This window comes from Monodelphis domestica, chromosome 8 (genome assembly GCF_027887165.1).
Source record: "Monodelphis domestica isolate mMonDom1 chromosome 8, mMonDom1.pri, whole genome shotgun sequence".
Taxonomy (NCBI): Eukaryota; Metazoa; Chordata; class Mammalia; order Didelphimorphia; family Didelphidae; genus Monodelphis; species Monodelphis domestica.
The window spans coordinates 123,390,124-123,404,456 of NC_077234.1; the positions used below are offsets into that span (position 1 = coordinate 123,390,124).

The 14,333-nt window shown below is 33.7% G+C and overlaps 1 pseudogene; it reads left to right on the forward strand.

Moving 5' to 3' along the window:
* Nucleotides 1–14,333, forward strand: part of LOC100619348 (general transcription factor IIE subunit 2-like) — a 92,683-nt pseudogene that overhangs the window by 45,021 nt on the left and 33,329 nt on the right.

The following is a 14,333-nucleotide window of genomic DNA, read 5'->3' on the forward strand; positions in this document are numbered from 1 at the left end:
AACTCATAATTAAGAATGGCTTAATGTAAGTTCCATGGTTTCTTTACCTGCTCTATATGAGTGAAATTCCAAGATGGTAAGGTTACAGAGCAAGTGGGAAGGAAGAGAAAAGAGGAAGTGTCAAACATGTGTTTAGTTTAAAGTGTAGCTTTGCTCTGATGGTGACATGGCTTCTCAGTTTACTTTGTTCCATACTGCTTATGTTGCTCACTATACACATCACATCCTTGGATGACTCCTATCATCAAGTAGAATCCCATTTAATGGCTACCAAGATGAGTCAACCAGGTACATATAATGGAAAGAGTGCTATACTTGGAGTTGGGAAGACTTCATCATGAGCCATGATTCAGATACTAATTATCTGTGTGATCCTTCTTAGGATTTATTTAATACTTTAATTTCTTAGAATAATTTAAATTCATAGAACTTTAAGCTAGTTGTGTCAAACTTAAATAGAAATGGGAGCGATTCATAAACACATAAGAATCCCTTCATGCTACATCTTTTTATTATATTTTCATTTATTTTCCTAAATATTTTCAAATTACACTTTAATCTAGTTTGGACCCACAATAGAGAATACTGGGGGTTACGTGTGTTGGTGGGAAATCTACCCTTTGATTATAATTGAAGTATTCTACATTGATAGAAAGGCTAACCTTACCTGACTGTCCCCCAAAGTAACTGAACCATAAACCCCATCTCTATATCCTGTATGTAGCACACACTATGTAGCCCTTTGTATTTAATAAACTATCACTTAAACAAATTATTTTAGATGATCTTAAAGATTAAAGTTTAAATTATAACCCTTCTATAGTTTAGCAAATAAACACCTATTTCTGTCTGCAATGCTGAAGCAGCCTGCCTGTTTTGAAGTAGAACTTCACTGCAATGATGTTCTTTATATCTTTTCTCTATGGATGATAAGGTAAATCATGATTTCCATCAATCTTTAACAATATGATGGCAAATGTGTGCAACAAAACGGGGCTGGTCTAGATGGGAGTCATAAAAAAGAAAAGTCTAGCAGAAAGTTGTCAAAGCAGTTCTCTAGGAGACTTGACCACAAGTTACCAACAACAAAGAAAACTGAGGACCGAGGCTCTTGCAGAACAAACAGAATTTTTATAGTAAGATAAAACATATGCACTGTGTGACTTTCTTTTAAAAATGCAAGTTGGTCCCTCTTGTAGACAAGAATGTTAAAGGCTTAAAGAGAGTAACTTTATGCTATTCACTGGGAAAACTGATATTGCTAGAAGGTGTCTCAAAAGAATATAAGCTCTTATTTTCCTTAACACTTAGCTTAGTGGATATTTAGTGATTTTTAAAATTGAATCAAATTGAATCAATTTTCTAGGAATAATGGAATACTAGGAAATTAATGGAAGAAAATGGTCATGTATAGAGCTTCAATCATTGCTGTTGAATGAAGGTAGGACCTTCAGGAGAGAACAATGAATTTGAGAAGAGAACAACTAGTTAAGAAAATGGCAGAAGAACATTTGGATGTCTGGAGAATAGATTTAAATTAAGGGATAATAGTTTAGAAAGCAAATAAGGTCATAGTAGAATGCTAAGTCAGAGTCAGAAAGACCTGAGCTAAAAGTCCTGCCTCTAACATGTACTGGATTTTTGATGTCATAACTTTTTAAAGGGTTTCACCTTCAACTTCATGGTTGCATGACTCATTGGTAATTGCAATACTAGTCTGCACTATTGGAGGAAGTTTTATATTTGCTTTTGAACAGCTCTCTGACTTCATTACTTTGGAAAATTCTCAAAGAGGAACTTCTTGTATACATCCAAACAATTCCTTTGGAGCTTATCGTCTTAGAGATTTGCCTGTTGACAATGAGAGGTTAAGTGATTGTGCTGGAGTGGATTAAATTTGGAAGACCAGAGGTTAAAAGCTATTTAGTACTAGCTCATAGATCCTGAACAAATTTGCTAAACATCCTGGGCCTCAGTTTCCTCATTTATATGAAGAGGTAGGTTGAAATGATCCAAGTTGTATATGAATTGTTGCTATGTTAGGAATTGTTAGGAACAGACTGATTCCTTCTGTTCTCTCCTTCCTAATGGACTGAAACTAAATTGAACCTTTCTTGCCCAGCCTTTTCTTATCTTTTAGATGTGTATGCAAAAGGCCAGGGATGAAAGTTGGGTGAAAGATTGTGATTTAAGTGGTGATCTTTTCTCAGTTAATGCCCTCTTCTTTCTACTTACTTCCTCACTTTAACCAACCATAAATCCTAACACTTTGGTCACATTTAGCCTAGGTATAAAATAAAACACCCTCTAGTTCATATGGCCCCGTATTCTGAAGTTTTATGAAATTCATTTAAGCTGAAAACTGAACAGCAAAATCATCATAGCTAAGGGTCTCAGTTTGGGAAAATTCCTCACGTTTAGGCAGAGCTTGTCTCTCCATCTGAATTTAAATTTACATTCCTCACTAGTCCCATATTCTTTTTTTTTATGTTTAAGAACAAAATCAAGATACAGGAAATGTTTGGTAAAATAAGAGAATACGTTAGAACAACTAGTGTTGGATGGGTCTAGAGAAAGAAGTTGAGGAAGACATTTTTAAAAATTCCTTCAGTCCTAAAAGTGATGAGTTAGCAAACATCTTCAACCTAAATCTTCTGCTCCTAAATATCTATGGAAGGTTGATGAATCTCTTCAAACTCTCTCCTCTGCAATACCTTAGTCCCTCCCTTTCCATTTTTTTTTTCAGTCTCTCCTCCTCTCTTCCATCATGTCCCTTGTGCTACAAATTCCTTCTGGATCAGCCTGTAAAGTACCAGGAGAATCTGGGGATGCTTTCTCTCTAATATGCTGTCATTGCTCAATTCTTACAGCCGGCAATACTTCCTCTCAGTCTGTTTCTAAGATTGCGGGCATCCTTTAAAGACCTCTCAAACATGAATCAAGTCTGCCTTCTGGCTCTAAGGGCCCAAAATGATCTCTGGACTGAGAAGGAAATACTTGTCCAAACTTTTGATCTGGGTGGCCCAGTAGATAGAGAGCCAGGCCTAGAGATAGAGGTCCTGGGTTCAAATTTGACCTCAGACACTTGCTAGCTATGTGACCCTGGGCAAGTCACTTGACCCCCATTGCCTAGCCCTTACCACTCTTCTGACTTGGAGCCAAGAGTTAGACTTTTAATAGATATAAAAAAAGTACTAAAATATCCATGTGGTTCTGCTGTGTTATTTGCCCCAAAGGAAGCAGGGAGCCAAAGAAGGAAGTCTCAGCAGTCTGGAGGGCCGAGCCCATATAGGCATGTGCTGAGCTCTGGGGAGATGGGGGAGGGGGGACTAGCTGCCTCCTTCCTATATCCTTTGCCTTGTCCCAGCCCCCAAAATTCCTGCAGAAAGACTCCAGTGGCTTGGCCTCAGAGCCTGTGGGGAGCAGAAGGCACCATAAGGGCTGGATGGGTGAATAAATGAGGTCAGAGAGTGTCTTAAAAAAACCAAAACAAAACAAAAGGACATAGAAATGGACTCGGAACAAAGGCTGGAATTGAGCCAACTTTGGGTTATCCCCCAGGCAGCCAGCAGGTGGCGTTGCTCTTTCATGGCGCGGGTGTCAAGTTGAGGACCTTATGGGTCCTCCTCCAAAGGGAGGATGCACCCCATCAGTAATACTTTCCCTTTTGAAAAAATAATCTTTTTGGTCCAAAGGAAACCCAAGGAAGCTGGAGGATGGGGGTCAGAGGGGCGCACTCAGCTTCCCCCCGCCGTCCATCCTGCTTTATATCATGGCAATACTCTCCGCTGTGCAGTTGAGGTGAGTGGAGGTACTACTGATCCCTGAAAACTTGAAGGTCCGGCTGGAGCAGGACTGGAAGGCAGCCACCAGCGTATCTGTGCACACGGCCCCGAACTCACTCGTAGCTGAAGGTGCCATAAAAGACCAGGATGTCAATAAAGCTAGCCCACTTGGAGAGGGCAGTCACGTGCTCCACGAACTCCTGGGATACTGTTAAAACTGGAAAACTCCCATCTCTCTGTCTTTCTGTCTTTCTGTCTGTCCCTCACACAAACATAGACACACACACATACATATACATACATACCTATCTATGTTTATCAGTGTGTGTGTGTGTATATATATATATACATACATATGTATATATATATTCATGTAGACCTAGAGTTGTCTATCTGTCTCAGAAAGCTGAAATTGAAAAGAAGAGGGGAAACCGTTCCTTCACAATTCTGCGAAGAAAGATATAGCAGAGTAGCAATTACAACATACGTAGAAGAATAACGGTTGAGACCTCTAGCCATGAACCGTCTAATCAGACAAGCATTTAAAAAGTAGCTCTATATAATTTCCCAGGCACCATGCTAGTCCTGGTAGAGCATGACCTCTCCTCTCAAGAACACTCATTTAATAGAGTTAAGAATGTATGAAAAGGGGCAGCTAGGGGATAGAGAGCCAGGCCTGGAGACAAGAGGTCCTGGGTTCAAGTCTACCATCAGAAACTTCCTAGCTGTGTGACCTTGGACAAGTCATTTAGCCCAAATTGCCAAACCCTTACTGATTTTCTGCCTTGAAACTGATACCTAGATTTGATTCTAAAGCAGAAGGTAAGGGTTAATTTATATATTTATTTTTATTTTTAATTAATTAATAATTTATATGAATATAATAATGATTAATTAATTTTTAAAAAATTAAGATATGAAAGGAAATATTTAAATTAATCCAGCATAATTTAAGGGAGTAGAAGACTAGTAATAATAAGGAAGAATCAGGAAGGGCTTCCTGTAGGAGATTACATATCAGCTAAACATTAAAGGAAGGTCAGGATTCTAAGAGTCCCAAGTTAGAGGGGTATGCATGCTAGGAGTTGTGAATAGCCAAATCAAAAACCCAGATAACAGGATATGAAGCTCTAAGTTCTGGGAACAAAAGACAGCCCAATCTGACTGGAATGCAAGATTGGAAGGCAAAATCCAGCCATGCATAAAATGTAGATTTCTTAGGTCCAAAGTTGGCTTGATGAAAAATTGTGTGTGGTTATCTATGCTCCTTATCCTATGTAGTTATCCAACAGGAAACCAAGTCATTTGCCTTGCCACTTCCCCTTGAACCAGAGCTCCAGAGGGCATGCCCTTTTTGTCTAGGAGGAGTGAATTCATTCAACTCTTCCCCTCCCACCCCAGGTCTGAGTAGTTCTGATTGGTGAATGAATGCAAATTCACCCAACTTATTATAAGCATCCCTGGACCATATTTCATATTCTGATCAATTATACATAGGGAACATGAACTGAACTAAGTTTCTTACATTCTACCTTTCTTGCTACTTTCCCCCATCTTCTACCTCTTGCTCTAAAAACAATACTTAAATAAATGTTCCTATTACTAATGGAAAGGGCATTACAAAGGACTACACTGTCGTTGCCATCATGAGCTCTGTGATTCTTTAGCCTGGAATTCCCTTTCCTACCCCCTAGCATAGTACATGATTCAGGTTTTCAGAAGATATTACTGAGAGTGCTTTTGTTCCCCTTAAAGACATTATGTTTCTGAGTTAACTGATATTTAAATAATATCAGAATGGTAAAACATTTTTATGATAATTTGCATGCTTGATCAGTATATAAAAATGTCTTACAGTTGCTGATATCAGAAATTTCTTTTTGTTCACAATTGAAAGGATACTTTTAAACAAGCTTTTCTCCAAGGTCACAATTATGCTGGTTTTAGATCACTTCTGACCCCTAGAGAAGTGTGGTTCTGTCAAGCCACATCACTGGAATTCCAAAGAACACTTTCGACTTTTTCTCCTGTATGTATGTCATCTGAACTGCCCCTAGAATTTGAGCAAGACAGAAACAAGGACTTGCAGTATATGAATGAATATAGAAGAATGGCATATTTTATTTTTCCTATGCTCAAGCACTTGATTCCATCTCTGCTTGTCTCCTCTGGTTTTGCTTAACTTGAAATCAGTTTACTATTCATTACTCTATGCTGTCTCTTTACTGATTCATTATTTAAAATTAAATTATTTAGTCTTTGTTCAAGCCTGGACATTTATTCATATATTATTGATTATGCTTTTTTATTGTGTTATGATCCACATGGATGTGTTTAATATTTCTGACCTTTTGTATTTATTTGTCCTTTATGCCCTAGCACATTGTCAATTTTTGTAAAGGCATCATGGAATGCTAAAAAGAAGTACATATTTAAGAATATCATTTAGTAATCTTCCAAGGTCAATTGTGTCTATTATTCTAGTATTCTGTCATTATGCTCAACTCTTTTTATACTTATATATTTATATTAGATTTTACCCAAATGTAAAAGAGGCATATTGAAGTTTACAGTGAGCATCAATTGATTCCCTAGGTCCTGTTGAAATTCAGTTATCTTTTCAATTAAGTATTTAGGTGTGTTTTTTTTTTATCCTTGTCTAAAATCTGGGGCACTGTGATGGAATCATCAGTGAAGCTCTCTATTCTGCTAGTGTGGCTATTGAATTCTCTTGGTGACCATCTATGCTACCTCTTTGAGACAGTACCCACCACAGCCACCACTCCAAACAATGAGCCTACAATAAATAGACTATGACATTGTACCTAGGGCCAGGTAAAGGGATAAGCTTTTGTTAGCTGGGATGTACAGGAAGTGGTCAGAAACAGTTCTTGGTTATTATCTGCCCCACCTGTTCATTTACTCAGAGCTAGAAATAAGACCCTAAAATGAGCACTGGGGTTATGTGCCATAGGGTAAGCAGAACATATTGCCTATGTTTCAATCATTGCTATTTTATTTATTCATATTTGCTCCCCCCAAAAAAGAGACATGAATAAATAATATCTTATTTCTCTTTCTGGGAGTCAATTGTTCATTCTTTTAGAACATTGGATATTGATTCTTTTATGGCTGTTATTTTTTCCATTTAAATCATTGAAGTCATCATATATGTTGTGTTTCTAACTCTCCTTACTTCATTTGTATTACTTTATCTAATCTTCCATGCTACTTTGTAAATCTTGATGTTTATTTTTTTTCTACAGATAAATGTATCACAGTGTTTTAGACATTCTCCAATAAAAGAAAATTGACTTTGTTCTCTTTTATTTGCTACCAACAAATGCTTCTATAAATGATATTTGTATACATATTGGGCATTTCTTTATATTAATATGATTATTGTCTAGTGATGAAATACCTGGGTTAAAATGAATAGTCATTTTCTACTCTTTCTTACCATAATTTTAATTAATTCTCCATTGAATATACTAATTTCCAGGCCCACTAGCAATGACTTTCTGTCTCTGTGATATGGAATATTCTAATATTTTTCACTTTCATTTTGCTCAATGTGACCTAAAATAAGCTTTAGTTTTTTTGCTTTTCTCTTATTAATGATTTAGAACTTCCTCTGATATGACTGTTAATAGTTTATGATTCTTGAATTGATAGTTGTTGCTCATACGATTTTATTCTTCTCTATAACCCTTTTTCACTCCTATTTTTTTACATATAATCCTAAATAGCTTACTACCACACCCTCTGCCTTTACATACTACTCCTAACTATTATGATGATAATAATTTTTAAGAGTTACAGATATTATTTTTAAATATAGGAATATAAACAATTTGACCTAATTGAAGTTCTTAATTTTTTTTCTCTTTCTAATTTACCTCTTTATGCTTCTCTTGAATTTTGTATTTGGACATTACATTTTCTGTTTAAGACTGGTCTTCCAGAATTCTTGAAAATCTTCTATTTTATTAAAAGACCATACTTTCCCCTGAAAGAATATAGTCAGCTTTTATGGGTAGGTGAGTCTTGGTCATAAACCCAGTTGCCTTGTCTTCTAGAATATCACATTCCAAGCATTCTGGTCCTTCAGTGTGGAAGGTATTAGATTTTGTAAAATCCAGAATCCATGCTATTTGAATTATTTCTTTCTGGTGCCTTGCAGTATTTTCTTCTTGGCCTGGGAGCTCTTGAACTTGGCTATAACATTCCTGGGATTTGTCATTTCAGGATTTATTGCAAAAGCTGATCTGTGGATTCCTTCAATCTATTTTACCCTTTCAATCAAGAATATAAGACCTGTCTTATTTGATTTTTGAAATTCTTTTTTTTAATTCTTCCTGAACTTGAATTAAGTTTTGCATGTGGTTGCTTGGTTCCATAATTTGTTTTCTTATCCCCATAGAAATTTCCAAGGGCTTAGTGTTTCTTTTGTTGTTTCCTTGCAGCTTTTTTTTTTGCCTGTTGACTGATAATTCTGAAAGCTGCTTGCTGATTCTGTCTCCTTTGTTGCTAGTTTGCAGGGATTGTCACTGAGCTAGTTTGCTATGGGTTGGTGCCAGGGCCTGGGAATTCAAGTGGTGGGTCTGGTGTGCATTTTTGTTTATGTAGCCTTCTTCCTGGGATCCTGAAGTTAACCTATGCCCAATTGCAGAACCTGGCACAGTAGATGGGAGAAGGTGTAGTGGGTAGAAGTATCAGCGCTCCTTTGTGTTTAATTTTGCTTTCAGTTCCCTCTTATCCTGTATAAATCAATTCACACTTCTGACATTTTAAGTTTATTAGTAATTAATATTGGTTAATAAATGAATCTATTGTCCAGGATAGACTTTCCTAGTGAAAGGTGCTCCAGATTGAAGTTACAATGCAGTTTTTGTAGGGTGCAAGATACAAAGCAATGTTCATTAATGAGACATAACCTTGAAGAATTTATCGTCTAAAAGCCAGATTCATCATTAGCGTGGGGTACAGGATATTCCATTATATATCTTATCCTATATTGGCTTCTTTGTTAGGGAGGGAGTCACTTTCTCATGGATACTGACCACATATTGTTTTGGTTCTGAGTTGACTAACCTTCTGAGGAAAGCTCATTTCTGATTTCTGCTTTCTCCATGGAGAAGCAGATTTTCTGATTAATAACTTAGTTTATGTCACTTCAATACTAAGGGACATGAAGAACATTTAATATAAGGAGGAGTTGGAAAAGTTCTGGAAATTTATCCTGTAGAAGAAAAGACATAAAAAGATTGTATTTACATATTGACTGTCATATGAATGTGGAAATTGACTGGTTCTTTACAAATCCACTGAGAATAAAATAGAATACATGTTAATAGCTAAAAAGCTAGGTTTAGGCTTGAAATGAAGATACATTTCCTAAAAAGTAAGTAGTTAATTAAAAATTCATTTGGTTGGCTTGAAAATGAAGACATTTGACTAGAGGAAGATAAGGTTGAATGCTGTTTTGTAGAGGGGATTGTTTTCTGCTATCACTTTTTAAAGTCCTTTTTATATCAAATTTTAATTCTGTTCCCAATTACTAAGCTCAAAGATATTACTTTCTTTGATCTTTCCTGTGATTTTTTAGCTAAAATGTCTAATTATTGGGGAAAAGTAACTTAAATGCTCTTTTACTTTATCATTGAATTAATGAAAAATAAAAAAATTAAATGATTATTATGTTTAAAACACCATGCTAAATATTGGGTTGCAAATAGAAAAGCGAGATAGTCTCAACACTGAAATACCTTTTGATCTAAGGGGGAAGGGTGGAGGGTGAAGGTCAAGGAAATACATAGTAACTCACTCAGCTCTTGAAAATATTAACAAATGTTATGACGTCCACCTGAAAATATTTTACTGCTATTAAAATTCCTTATATAACTTAACTTAAAGATAGACTGAATTATTGACCTACTAGGTACTGGAACTATGGCCTTATTATGCTGACTATATAAATACTGAAAGGAATGTGAAACTTTAAAAAGGAACTTCACAATCATGGGTAACATTACCTACCAATGACAAATAGAACCCAAATCTAGTCCCCAAAAAAAAGAAGCAAGGAAAAAAAGAAGAGCAGCAAAATTATTAAATTTTTCATATCATATCATATCAAGTATAAAACAAAATCAAATATTATTGGAAATGTCCATTACAATACAAATATCCCCTCCCATTGTCCTGGAATATGGAGTTAGTAGGGGAAATAATGATTTGGAGCACCATTGTCTCTATTGATGTGAGTGGAGCCATCATGGCAATATGACTAGATCACTCCTGCTAAGAGTTGGTGCTTGCTTTGCTCAAACCTTTGTATTGCTTTCTATAAATATTCTATCATTTGAGAAAGGACATGCACATGTCCTACTACCCATGTTGTCAATCCATATTTTCATATACTGGATTTTATTGAAAAGGAATATACTTGAATTTATAAATGAAACTAGAGCAGAAAGAAAGAATCTGCTAATAAAAATGCTGTTTAAGTGTCTCTAATGGGGAACCTACCACATCCCAAGGCAGTCTATTCCATTTTCAAGAAAAGATTAATTCTCAGCCAAATTCAGCCTCTGCAACTTTGACCTTGTTGGGGCAATGAAAATTAAACTAATCCCTCTTTCTTATCACAAACCTTAAAATATTTGCTCGCATGCCCCCTTATGTCTTCTTTTTCTATAGGCTCTACTCTGTGTGTGTATGTGATTACTAGCATACTTATATATGGCATATCAACATGGAAATTATTCTTCCCTTTCTTATGGTTGACTCTGTTTCCCCAGTCTGTAGTAAGTTTAATGAGACATACAAGTAGTAGAATTTTCTTTTTTGCTCTACCTCAAGAATTTAAAAAGATATGGTACTCAGGTATAGAAAGTAGTTACCCAGGTTGTAGGAACAGGACTTTTTTTACTCTTTTTTCATGTTCTAGTATGATTTCCTCTACTAATTCAATTTATGTGAAATCTGTATTATCCTAGTCAATTGACTTAAATATTAAGTACTTATATTCAAGAAATTATTATAGGCAAAAAGATTACAATATCCTGGAGGACACTCTAATAATAATAACAGCAATAATAGTACTTCTAATAGTAATCATTCTCTCCCTCATATGTGAAAAGTATTATATGTGATAGAGTGTGAGAGAGAAAGAGAGTGAGAGAGAGAGAGAAAGAGAGAGAGGAGTATTTGAATAGATTCTCAAAGGAAGGGAAGGATTTTGAAAGAAAAGATGAATAAATATAGGTGTGTGAGGCTGACAAAGTTCATTAAGGATCCATCCTTTCCCAAAACTTGTGGTTCAAAATGACTAATATGGAAAATATTTCATATTATTGAACACATAAAATCTCTGGGTTGGGGAAGGGGGAAGGAGGGGAAGGGATAAATTTGCCTCAAACTCAAAACTTGTTTTTAAATGAGGGTTCAAATTTGCCCCCCTCTATTTAATTGAGAATAAAATATTAAAAGAAAAAAAGTTGTGCCTAAAATTGAGCACGCTCTAGTAGATGTGGTTGGGTGACCAAGGCCTTATTACTAGATACTATGTCTCTCTTAATGTTGCCTATAAAACCAATCCATAAGTATTGAAAGCACTTGCCATACACTTTATTTAGAATGCAAAAAGAACAATGGAAATAAATCCTGTGCCTGAGGATCTTGCTTTCTAATGATGGAGACAAGTATTTATAGAATTATATCCAGAATAAACATGAAGCTAATAAATACAAAAAAATAGCTACAAGAATTTGGTGAGGTTAGGCACTGGCTTTTGGGTCCAAGAAAGGCTTCATGTAGAAAATGATTCTTGATTTATGTTTCCTAATAGGGCATTAGAATTTTTGTCAACCATAACCCAATCATTCTTTATATGTAGATATATATATATATATATATATATTTTTTTCTGTTTTCAGTTTTTATTCAATTTTTTTTTCCATTTTCAGTTTTTTCTCTGGAAGTGAACATAAAAAAGTCATTCTTCAAACATTATTACAATATAGCTGCTGCTGTATACAATGTTCTTTCTGCTCATTTTACTCTTCATAATTACATATAGGTCTTTCCTTGTTTTACTAAATTTAAGCTGCTCATCATTTTTATGGCCTAATAATATTCCATCACAAGCATATGCCACAACTTGTCTATTCATTCCCCAAGAGATGGACATCCACTCAATTTCAAGGTCTTTGCTACCACAAAGAGAGCTACTATAAGTATTTTACAACATATAGATTCTTTTCCTTTTCTCAAGATTACTTTAAGAAATAAATCTAAGGGGAGTATTACAGGGCCAAAAGGTATACACACTTTTGTAATTCTTTGAGAATAATTCCAGATTGTTCTCCAAAATGGTTGAATAAGCTCACAGTTCCAACATCATATTGATTTCATCATTTTTCCACATCACATCTAACATGTCATTTTGCTCTTTTATCACTTTAACCAATCTTATAGCTGTAATATGATATTTATAAGAATTGTTTTGATTTATATTTTCTTTAATCAATTAATTTAATTCTTTAATCAATAATAATTTAGGGAATTTTTAAATATAATTATGGATTGCTTTAATTTCTTTACTCAAAAACTGTGTTTTTGGAGAATAAAGAATAAGATATTAGTCTATATCTATTTTCTAAGATAGTGTTTTCCAGTTTCCTCAGCAATTTTACCAAATACATAATTCTTATTCTCAAAACTTGGATTTTTATTTTTTGTCAAACACAAGGTTATTATAATTTTTAAAAATCTTTGTTATATGTCTGTTCTGTTCCAATCTTCTATTTCTCAACTAGTAAGCAATATTTTTGATTATTACTGATATATAAAATAGTTTAAAATCTGGTACTACTTAAGTGTTCTTTATGTATATATATATATATATATATACATATATGTATATAATTAATTCTTTTGATATTCTTGATTTTTTTTATTTTTCCAAGTGGATTTTTTATTATTTTTTCTAATTTAATGAAAAAATATATAATTTTTAATTTGATATTCAATTAGGAAATTTAATTCATACTTTTTCCCATTTTTTAATTTATACCCAATTCTTTGATTTATTCTTTCTCTACTTTATTGATATAAACATTATAAAGATATACAATCTCTTCATTACTACTTTTGCTGTATTCCATAGATTTTGGTATATTGTCTCATTACTATCATTTTCTTTAATAAAATTATTTATTGCTTCTTTAACTTGTGTTCTTTAACCCACTCATTTAAGATGAAGTTATTTAGTTTCCAAATTAATTTGTATTCTATGTTCTAATGGCCCTTTATTAAATATATTTTTGTGGCATTATGATATGAAAAAGATGCTTTTAATATTTTAGATTTTCTTATTTTATTTAAAGTTTGCATATACTAACATATGGTAACATTTTTGTAAAGGTGCCATGTATTGATAATATATGTATATATGTATATTTATATACATATATATTTATATTTATATTCCTTTCTATTCCCAAATATCTCTCATATTTATCTTTTCTAAGACTTTATATCCTTGAGTTCTTTTTCATTTATTTCCTTGGGTAGATTTATTAAATTCTGAGAAGTAAATGTTAAAATATCCTATTATATAATTTGTTATCTTTTTCCACCTTTAGCTTTTCCTTAAAAATTTGGATGCTATAATATTTGTTGTTCACAAATTTAATATTAATGATGCTTCATTATCTATGGTACCTTTTAACCTAATGTTGATTCCCTGTTTATCTCTTTTAATTAGATCTTTTTTAGCTTTAATTTTATCAGGAATCTTGATTGCTAGTCCAGCTTTTTTTGTCAGCTGAAACATAATATATTTACTCCATTCCTCTATTTTGACTATATGTGTCTTTCATTTAAATGTTCTTTTTCTTATAAGCAATATATTGTTGTGTTTTGGTTTTTGAGTCATGCTGCTATCTATTTTCATTTAAAAGGTGAATTCATCCAAATCACATAATTGCTAATTGTGCATTTCCCTCAATTATAACTTTCTAGCATTTTTTCTTTTGTTGATCCTTTTATATATTATTCATCCTCAGAAATCTATTGATATTTGTGATTGCAAATGTGTCAGATTTCATTATGTTTGATTTAGAATATTTTCCAACCCTGTTCAGAACTTGTAAATACTGAGACTCTCATTCAAATGGATACTGTTTCCAAAATATTGAACTCAGTTCAAATCAAAATAAAGTGTGCATAGGTTACTTATAAGATTAAATTTTTAAAAACTACAGGTCATATCCTTGGTTCTCCAGATAGCTAATTCTGTTCATTTTATATGTTAAAAATATCTTATTTATCTCATGCATTTCATTAGTTTACTTATTTAAATATTTCATCTAAGGATATTCATATATTAAAAGGTGTTTTTTGACTATCAGTCTTTTTCATTTTTGGGCCCCAATAATCTGGAGCAGTATAATGGTTCAGTTATCCCAGAAAGACATATGTGTCTCTTTTAAATAAAAATTATAAACATAGTTTTCTAAGGTTAGCATTCCTAAATCAGGG